Genomic DNA, 11,174 nt, shown 5'->3' with positions numbered 1-11,174 from the left:
AAGTGCTCTCCAGATCCAAATTTCCTTCCTCAACCTTGCTATGAAGTCTGGTACACGATTTGATGCTTCAACTGGCTTGGATCTTGCTGAAACTCGAAACTCCATGTTCATGTGTTCCTGCACGATTTGCTTGATTCTTCACCAAAACCTTCAATCCACAGCTTGATCTGCACTCAGTGATGATCAATGAACACGAATATGCAATAAAATTCAGGTGTTATGTGAAGAATTTTCAAATTTGGATTGAGAGAAATTTTGTAGGGAATTTGGATCTAGATCTAGAATGTGTGAAAAAACCCCAGAATTCTGTTATGATTTGATTTATATATGGTCTCTTAATCACATCCAAATCAAAATTAGGCATGAGTTAATTAGGATTAGTGAAAATGAGGTGCATGACCAAAAATGGAAAAGTGTGTGGTGCATGGCAAATTTGAACGTGAACAGTACCATGTGTAGGTGTATTTTCACTTAAAATCAACTCATGCACATAATTGGATTGGAATTAATCATGTATGATGCACCAAATTTGAATTTCCAACTTTCCCTCCAAAATGTTCATGCATGGACATTTGATCATGTGATTAAATTTCATGCAATGCAATGATGGATTTGGAAAATATATGTCATGAGAAGCAATATGCAAAAAGAGGGACTCAATTTGGAGTTTTGGATCAAAAGTTATGGCACTTTGAAGTTCCAAGCACACTTTGAAATCATTGGATCATAACTCCTTAACCATTCATCAGATGACCATGATCTTGGACTTTTTGGAAATGGGAAAGAAACATCTTCAACTTTCATGTTCAACAAAAATTCATTTGAAGCTTCTTTGATGTTGGAAAGTCAAGTTGAATGTGAACCAAAAACTTGCTATTTTTGGAAACTTGAAATTATAGGTCACTTTCCATTTTGGGAAACTTTTGATTTGGCTTCAAAATCTTCAAAGTAGAGGTTTTACATGATGAATAGGCCTTGTTTGAACATGAATGAGATGAAGAAACTCAATTCCCCAACTCATAGCCTTCAATTGGCTGTACAGTTGATCATATGGTCCTCAGATGACCTGGACAATGCCTGATGAATTTGGGACTCAACCTCTTGGGGAATTGGCTTCAAAATGAACCTCTAACTCATATAAGCTCAATATAATGACATGTGGTCCTCATACCAAGAAAATACCATCTGCTCTTGTACAAAGGACAACCTTGAATTGCCTGGCTTGACTGCTTAGACTGCAAAATAAATGTTAGATGACATATTTTTGGTGCTTTTGGTTAATGATTAATAAGAAAAGCAATGATATACAATGCAAGAAATGCTTGGTGATCTAGAACCACTCACAAAAAGATCCCATCCACAGGGAAAGGAGCACAAGATGCTTACTGATCCTTGAGGCTTATGCAATGCTATGATATGATGCCATGAGGGATCTCAGGGACAAAATTGGGGTCTTACAGGTTCATGTGGCGGGCGCCACAACCCCATTTTCTTTGGTGACCATTATCTCTATTTTTCTCCATTTTCTTCTATTTTTCTTTCCTTTTTGCTATTTTCCATTTTGCTTGCTGTAAACCTTTTAATCGATAAATACCTGCAACAAACATAAAATACTGCGTAATAATAAGTGTTAATCAAGTAAAAAGCAATGCATATGGGGCCAAAAATATGATACATTTTCGCATTATCAAGAATCAAGGAAATTCCAAACAAGTGTTTCATAAGTCTTTTCAAAGTCCACCTTAAAAACAATCATTTTCTTTTTATTTCGTTTGGATTCCGACACAATCTCATTTGAAATTAGTACAAGTTTATATGATTGCAAGGACTACAACACTTAGCAATTGAGGGGGGGGGGGGGTCATACAACTAAGGGGTAGATTTTCAATCTTTATTAAAAATACAAGAACAAAGTATTTGTCATCATAAAAAATGGGGAGACTGTGAAGAAGATATATTTTACTTGACTTGTTTTTGATGAAGACAAATGTATATCAAAAAAGAAAGTATAAAGAGATTTTAAGACATATGAATATCAAAGATAAAGAAAGCATAAAAAATTATTATTAAAAATCAAAGAGAAGAATTGGAATCATCATCAATTTAAAGGTACACATTGCAATTCATTATATATCACTTTGAATGCTCAGAAATACTTCTCAAATTTCATATACAGAGTTCTTAAAACATAATGCGGTAAAAACCATTGAAGCTAAGGTACCACAAATTATATTTTTCATAAAATTAGTTGTGGTATTCGATTACAACTTTGTGGTAATCGATTACCAGGTTCAAAATTTGAATATTTTGAAACTTTGGGCAGTGGTAATCGATTACCACCTGAAGAAATGCAATTTTTCATCAAACAACATCATTGTTTTAAGTGGAAAAGCTCCATGGAACCTTTTCAAATTTATGCACTCATTCACAAAGGTTTATAAGGGTGTATAAAAAGCATTATACACTAGAAATCAAATTTACGTCTTTCAAATCAATTCTACACAATTCAAACATTATTTTTCAATTGTTCATCCACATTTCAAGCTTTTGAAACTTTTCATATTTCATATATCTTATAAATTTTTGTTACATATTCTGAGCACTAAACTGATCTTAGTTTAAATAGTGATACAAGAAAGTGAACTCCATCTTACAAAAGTTGATTTGAAATTTCAAGTCATCATAAATTCTTCAACAAAGTATATACAAATTGTGTAGTACTTAAGTATTAGTGGAATAAAGTAGTATTCTTTCTTTGTGGTTGTGTTAGAAGGTTGTAAAAAGGTCCTAGTGTGTAAATTGTACAAGAATCTAAACATGGTGGAAAATTCTCTAGGGGAATCAAGGGACTAGTACCCTTAAGTTGGTAAGGGGACTAATATAAATCCCTGTGTGTTTTGACTTTCTACATAAGTAACATATAACATTATTGCTTTTGACAATTTAGCGAGTAAGAAACTTAGCGCAAAAGTGAGAAAAGGAAGGAATCATCTACAACACTCAAGCTCATGGCGAAATTAATCAAAATAATTCTCTACCCAATTGAAGATCAAGATCACCTTGCAAAGTTGTCATTTATCTCGATTCTAGATGAGCGATTTCAGTTTACTTTTTGTTTTTATTTTCTTTGGTCTTCAATTTTGTTTGCTTCTTTTTGTTTTTCTTTGGATTAGGTCAGGTCTTGCCCATCAAATAAACTCATATCACTATTATCCCCAGCAGGGCAAATTTTCGGCTACTCCTATTAGTATTTAGTCCCCTCATACCATGAATGTATTGGAAGTCGTTGATATTCATACCTTCAGATCCAATAAGATTAAATAGGGGTAGTTGTCATACCCTCAAATTTACCCTACCCACGTCACCTTTTTAAACCCCACTCCATGATCGCACATACCACACATGTCATCTCATATGCATCTATACTTAACAATCCACAATAATCCACAAATCCAAAGCATGTGATTCATCTGTGAAGATTGAAGTTCCTTAGGCCATGTTGTGGTGTGCCTAAGCCACCTTAACCCTAATTTCATCCTCAAGCACCCCACAAATCTTGGAGTATCACTCAGGACATCTGACTCACTCCAAAAACCTAATTTGGGTGGTGAGACCCCTTTGAAGAAGCTTCAAGATTCATTTGGTCACTCAAGGACCAAACCCTAGTTCTTGACCCTCCTTTGGCTTATACAAGTCATGGCTCACCATGGATCTTGACCATGACATTTAGGACCCATCAAATCCAATTTTTTTTCATGCCTCATACCCTTTAAACATCTCAACGTGACCCTTGCATCACCAAACCCTAGTTGTTTGACCTTGGTTCTTGACAAAACTTGTGGCTCAAGAAACCCTAATTTTGGGGATCCTTTGATCTTGCCCCATTTTTACCATACAATCGCCATACTATTCATTCAAAACCATTTAATGCCCATTTCAATCAAAATCTATCATTTAAAAATCCATTCAATCCATGTTACAAGCACTTGGTTTGGTCATGATATTTCAACTATCAATGCCTTGATCCAGTCGTTAACTTGGCCAAAAATCATCCCACAAAGGTCCAAATCTTATTTCACATCATGGTATAATCATATGAACTCAAAGCATTCACCATTGTGCATTGGAAATCAAGAAATCACAAAATCCCATTTTTAGGTCATGTTGGTTGGTCACATTTTGGCAAGAATGACCTGTGGAAAGTTCCAAAGGTCATAACTTTATAATTTCACAAGCTTTTTAAATTCTACTTATATCCAAATGTCCTAATTAACTTCCTCTCCAACTTTGTTTAAAGTTCCAAGACCTAATTCATTAAGGAATGACTTCAATTTTAATATTGGCCAAGCTGGTCCAACATGCCCACCATGCCCTAAAATCAGGTCATGACCACTACTTTAGCACATTGTCATTTCCAAACCACAAACCCTTTTGATGTGGTAATTTATGCATTCAACCAACTACATAGTAAGTAGTAAATGAAACAAGTTTGGCACAAAATGCATGAGCCAATTTCATTTGGCATTGGTTAAAACATTGGTTACCACCCTGATGCACAAACCAGACATGTCCAACTCAGAATTTGCAAATCCGTTCTCCAAGTCATCAAACCATTTCAACTTGATTCCAATGGTCCCTAAACATGTCACATATGGTATTGTGGTGTGTTTGAAGGTCAACTTGTAAGCTAAAACATCCCAAGGATCAAAACCCGACCCTATGTGCAAAAATAGGGTTTTTCCCAAAATGGCAAAATGTGGAATCTGCAATAGATCAAAATAAGACCCTTGCTTACTCCAAATCAATTTAAGGGACCAAGGCAGAGTGATCTGGGCTACAAGCAAGTTCAAAACACTACTATTCCATGCTTCCCCAAGTCCATCCAAAGCATGATTCGAGCCACTCATCATTTCTGATCAAACCTCACTCTTCCTCTTACCTAACCATCCACACATATTCCCTATAAATAGGGGAAGATATCCCCTTCATTTGCCAAAAACTCCAAGCCAAATAACCCTTGTTGAACATTCGACCTGAAGCTTCAAAAATAGAGTTTGCTTTTTGAGTTTCAGACCATTTCAATCCCAAACAACCATCTAGAAACCTTCACTAACCTTCACTCAAGCTTTCCAAAGCCCTAACTCATATTCCTTAAGCCTCATCTGAGCTGAGCCAAGTCGTCAGAATACTTCCCTGAGTTGTTTCTGATCAGGTAGTTCCCTTTACTCCCATAATTCAAACAAGTTCCTAATCACCTTGAAATGTTCTATTGATCACTAACCCTAAGTTCTCAACTTTGATTGTCCCATTTTCAAAGTTTAATTTTTGAACTAGGTCATTTGTGCTCTTCTGGTTCGTGGCAAAATACTCCACACTTAGAGCCAATCAATGGATCATGAGTGTGGAGGTCAATTTGTTTATCTATTTGCAACATGATTCCATGAAAAAATCTGGTTGAAAACGTGTATTTCCAAGTTTTGATTTTTGAGTTTGGCTCGAGGAAGAAGTTGACTGTTGCGCGCGTTTGATTTCAAAAATAGTGGTTGTCGTGTTTTGATTGGTTAATACGCGCGTGAATTCCATTTATTTATTATGTTTATTATTTATTTGCTTCGGTGCAGTTTTTAACACCACCGAGCGCTTGGACCAGTGGGAGAGAGGGTTGATCCCCCCAAAACCCCAAGGTCATGGGTTCAACCCTCAACGAGTGCAACTTTGTTTTATTATTTTATCCTATTTTAATTCCAAATTTGAAATATTTTTTTACCCCATTTATTTTGTCATTCTGAAAATTATTTTGAACATGGACCCCCATTATTTTTGTCTCTAGAATTTATTGGTGTCTTGTTTTATATCATTTGAGCAATTATTTATGGACTTATGGAGTCTTGAACTTATGGGATAATGAAATCTGTAACAACCCATTTTTTAGTATTTATTTATTATACTATTATTACTTATGTGGAGTGTTAGTTAATTATTTAGTTGATAGGAGATATCATGAATAATTGAATTAATTAACTTGGTGGATATATGGTGTTAGTTTAATTTATTTGAATTAAATAGAGATATTTAAATATTAGGTCTTATTGGGCCTATTAATTAAATTAGAAGTATAATGACTTAAGCCCAAATAGAATACTAATATAAATAGTAAGAGGTGAGGAGAATTAGGAATCATTTAATCATTTGAAGGCAATAGAGAAAGAGAAGAGGAAAAGTAAGGAGAAGAGGGGAAGAACAAAAGAGAAGCTAGGGTTTCCATCAAATTGAAGAGGTAAGGGGGGAATCCTTATTATTATAGGTTAGTATGATTGGGTCCATGGGTAGATGTATGTTTAGGTTAAAATCCCTAATTTTGTATGGTTGTTTGAAATTATTAGGTTTTGATGATTATTCTTGAATTGTGTTGATTGATTGTGTTAAAATTGCAAATTAACGTTATACGTTGACAGTATTGTGGGAGTTATAATTTTATGAACGTTTGGCTTTTTACGGAATTGAAATCGGAGGTCCGAAGGTCCTCCAACGATGAAAAACGCAGGAAATTCTGCATTTTGTTTTGTGTTAACGCAGGAATAGCATTCTGTTTTTGCGTTATCCGGTTAACCAAAGGCGTTAACCGGTTAACACTGTTGAAAACCTGTTAGAATTGTGTTCTGTCTTGCGTTAACCGGTTAACCAAATGCGTTAACCGATTAACACTGTTGAAATTTGCCAGGAAGTGCATTCTGTGTCGCGTTAACCGATTAACCCATAACGTTAACCGGTTAACACTGTTTGAAAAGTGAAAAATTGAGATTTAAATGCTGTATTCATTTTGGAATGACATCTAAGTGCGTGTATTTGATAATTAGCCTATATTTGTGAATGATATATTGTTATGAATGTTTATATGTACCATTGTTGGATTGTGAATGATATATTGTTATGAATGTGTATATGTACCATTGGTGGATTATGAATGATATATTGTTATGAATGTGTTTATGTACCATTGGTGGATTGTGAATGATATATTGTTATGAATGTGTATATGTACCATTGGTGGATTGTGAATGATATATTGTTATGAATGTGTATATGTACCATTGATGTATGATTCATAGAGTTGAATTATGGTGATATGTGGAATGTTAAGATGGTAGAGATGATTTTAATTGCATATGTATTGGTATTCGTACATTCATTCATGGCATGGTTGGCTTCATTGTGGAAGCGGTGAAACTGTGGGTTCACATGGTATTAGACGTTGATCCTTGAATGGAAATAGGCGTAGCAGACGTTGATCCTTAATTGGAAATAGACGTAGTGGCTTGGATTCTAGATATTGAATCGGAAAGCGGTGGAACGTTGGGTCCATATAGACGTTGATCCTTAATTGGAAATAGGCGTAGCAGACGTTGATCCTTAATTGGAAATAGGCGTGGTAAATAGATGTTGATCCTTAATTGGAAATAGGCGTAGCAGACGTTGATCCTTAATTGGAAATAGACGTGGTGGCTTGGATTCTAGATATTGAATCGGAAAGCGGTGAAACGTTGGGTTCACATTATGGTACCACATGCATAGAGTCACATGTCTTGCATTGAGTCACATTAGAGTCATGTGATAGTTGAATGTTTGCATTATTGTGATTGTGATGTGTGTATGAGATATGGTAATTGAATTTGGTGATGTTCTGATACATAACTTGGCAAATTATGTGATTATGTGATAATTGTCGTTATGTGTATTTTTGGGAATACACTATTGGATTTGAATATTATACTCCTTGAGTTTTTATGTGTGCTTGAAACATGTGAAATAAATGTTGTTTAATATTATTTACATGGTTATATGAAGTGTGACGAATTCCTTTAATTGTTGATTTAATCATTGTGCTTGATTAATACTTCTTCATAATGATTTGAATTCTCACCCTTTCTGTTTGAATGTTACCTTTACATGGGTATCGCGCAGATACTCAGGAGTAGTATCGCTGAAGTAAGTGGACGGTAGCTCACTCGAGATTAGCTGGAGGGATGCGGTACTTCGTTTAGAGACTAAGTAGTGAGTCAATGCTCTGGTCATGTAACACTGGGTAGATTGGTAGTATGGAACTCATATCTGATTTGGATACGTTTTATGTTATTAATTGTGAACATGTTTAATTGAAGAGATTATTGAGTGATGATCATGGTATGGGACATGGATCATTTGATGAAATGCATGGATATTCGTTATTTTCCGCTGTGAACGCATATGTTTGAATATTCATGATAATTGAAATGTGTTATTTTAAATGACTAGGTGTATTGTATATTGATGATGAATGATGTTGGTTTTTGAAAGCTCTTAGTTTTTGAAAACGTCGATGTGACGCCCTTTTGTTTATATGCATGCTTATTTACTCTGATTATATGTTAAGTATTTTGGGATAGAAAAAGGGGTGTTACAAAGTTGTATCAGAGCATGGTCGACCAGTTGGTCAATAGTCGTTAGGGTTTTCCATCCCGTTGTATTAGATTCGTGTATCTGACACGATCGATACTGTTTGTCTGATACATTAGTGGTATCAGAGCAGGTCGGTCCGTCCGGCCAGGTTGTTTAATTAGGTTTGTTCCCTAGTATGCGACATGTGTGTGAGAACACTGTCGATGCTTGTTTTATTTTCCATTGGCAGGTTGGGATTGAAATAAGTGGGGGAGGAGCGTCTGCTTCTCTTGGATGTTCCAATTGTATCGAGCTTGGACATTAGGTTGTTGCATGCAAGAGCGCAGTGTTGGTCAGTTAACCTGTTTTGAGAATGTTGTGCTTTTCCTGAACCCGAAGAGAGGTCGGATTCGAGGATGGTGTTGGTTATAAGTTAACCGGGTGTATATCAACTGTTTCGAGAAGACGGTTAGTTTTCCCGAGGTTGGTGCTAAGGAAGATTGGTTTGTGTCTGCTAAGCAAGTGGATGAATCGGTGCAAGATGGTGCCGAGTTGTTTATGTTGTTTGCAACTTTGGATATTCGTGAGAAGAGGATGATTGAAGAATTGCCAATAGTTTGTGAGTTTGCGGAGGTATTTCCGGAAGATATCAGTGATTTACCGCCGGAACATGAGGTTGAGTTTTCGATTGATTTAGTTCTTGGAACTAGTTCTGTATCGATGGCTCCCTAGCGAATGTCTGCTTGTGAGTTGAAAGAGTTGAAGAGTCAACTTGAAGACTTGCTCGAGAAGAAGTTTATTCGTCCTAGTGTGTCGTCGTGGGGTGCACCTGTTCGGTTGGTCAAGAAGAAAGAAGGTTCTATGAGATTATGTGTTGACTATATGCAACTGAACAAAGTGACAGTTAAGAATAAGTATCCACTTCCGAGGATTGACGATCTGATGGATCAGTTGGTTGGAGCTTGTGTGTTTAGCAAGATTGATTTGAGGTCTGGGTATCATCAGATTCGTGTAAAGGCTGAGGATATTCAAAAGACTGCTTTTCGGACAAGGTATGGTCACTACGAGTACTCCGTGATGCCTTTTGGTGTGACTAATGCGCCTGGTGTATTTATGGAGTATATGAATAGAATTTTTCATGATTATCTGGATAAGTTTGTTGTTGTGTTCATCGATGATATATTGATTTACTCCAAGAGTAAAGAGGATCATGCCGAGCATTTGAAGGTTGTGCTATCGGTGTTGAAAGAGAAGAAGTTGTTTGCTAAACTCTCTAAATGCGAGTTTTGGTTGAGTGAAGTAAGTTTTCTTGGACATGTGATTTCGAGTGGTGGTATTTCTGTGGATCCTACGAAGATTGAAGCTGTATCTCAGTGGGAAGCTCCTAAGTCTGTTGCTGAGATTCGAAGTTTCCTTGGTTTGGCTGGTTATTATAGGAAGATCATTGAAGGATTTTCTAAGTTGTCATTACCGTTGACGCAGTTGACTAGGAAAGGTCAAGCTTTCATTTGGACTTCACAGTGTGAAGCGAATTTTCACGAGCTTAAGAGAAGATTGACTACGGCTCCTATTTTGATTTTACCGGATCCGTTAGAAACTTTCGTTGTGTATTGTGATGCTTCTTTGTTGGGTTTGGGAGGTGTTATGATGCAAAAAGGGCAAGTGGTAGCTTATGCTTCAAGGCAACTTAAAGTTCATGAGAGGAATTATCCGACGCGTGATTTAGAGTTGGTCGCCGTTGTGTTTGTGTTGAAGCTTTGAAGGCATTATTTGTTTGGATCGAGATTTGATGTGTTTAGTGATCACAAGAGTTTGAAGTACTTATTCGATCAGAAGGAATTGAATATGAGGCAAAGGAGATGGTTGGAATTCTTGAAAGATTATGATTTTGGTTTGAATTATCATCCTGGAAAGGCGAATGTTGTAGCCGATGCATTGAGTAGGAAGTCATTGCACATGTCTACGTTGATGATTCGAGAGTTTGAATTGTTGGAGCAATTTAGAGATTTGAGATTGGTTTGTGAAGCGACGTCTTCGTGTGTTAAACTTGGTAGGTTGAAGCTTACGTGTGGCATTCTTGAGGAGATTAGAGAAGATCGAGAAGTGAAGAAGCTTCGTGGTAAGGAAATTGCTTTGATGAAAGTGATATGGGGCGGAGTCACCAATGGCAATATTACTTGGGAACTCGAGGATAAGATGAGGGAATCGTATCCGGAGTTGTTCGTTTGAGGTGAATTTTCGAGGACGAAAATATTTTAAGTGGGGGAGAGTTGTAACAACCCAATTTTTAGTATTTATTTATTATACTATTATTACTTATTTGGAGTATTAATTAATTATTTAGTTGATAGGAGATATCATGAATAATTGAATTAATTAACTTGGTGGATATATGGTGTTAGTTTAATTTATTTGAATTAAATAGAGATATTTAAATATTAGGTCTTATTGGGCCTATTAATTAAATTAGAAGTATAATGACATAAGCCCAAATAGAATACTAATATAAATAGTAAGAGGTGAGGAGAATTATGATTCATTTAATCATTTGAAGGCAATAGAGAAAGAGAAGAGGAAAAGTAAGGAGAAGAGGGGAAGAACAAAAGAGAAGCTAGGGTTTCCATCAAATTGAAGAGGTTAGGGGGGAATCCTTATTATTATGGGTTAGTATGATTGGGTCCATGGGTAGATGTATGTTTAGGTTAAAATCCCTAATTTTGTATGGTTGTTTGAAATTATTAGGTTTTGATTATTATTCT

The sequence above is a fragment of the Lathyrus oleraceus genome, chromosome 5 (assembly GCF_024323335.1).
Source record: "Lathyrus oleraceus cultivar Zhongwan6 chromosome 5, CAAS_Psat_ZW6_1.0, whole genome shotgun sequence".
Classification (NCBI taxonomy): domain Eukaryota; kingdom Viridiplantae; phylum Streptophyta; class Magnoliopsida; order Fabales; family Fabaceae; genus Lathyrus; species Lathyrus oleraceus.
This window is presented reverse-complemented; position numbering follows the sequence as displayed.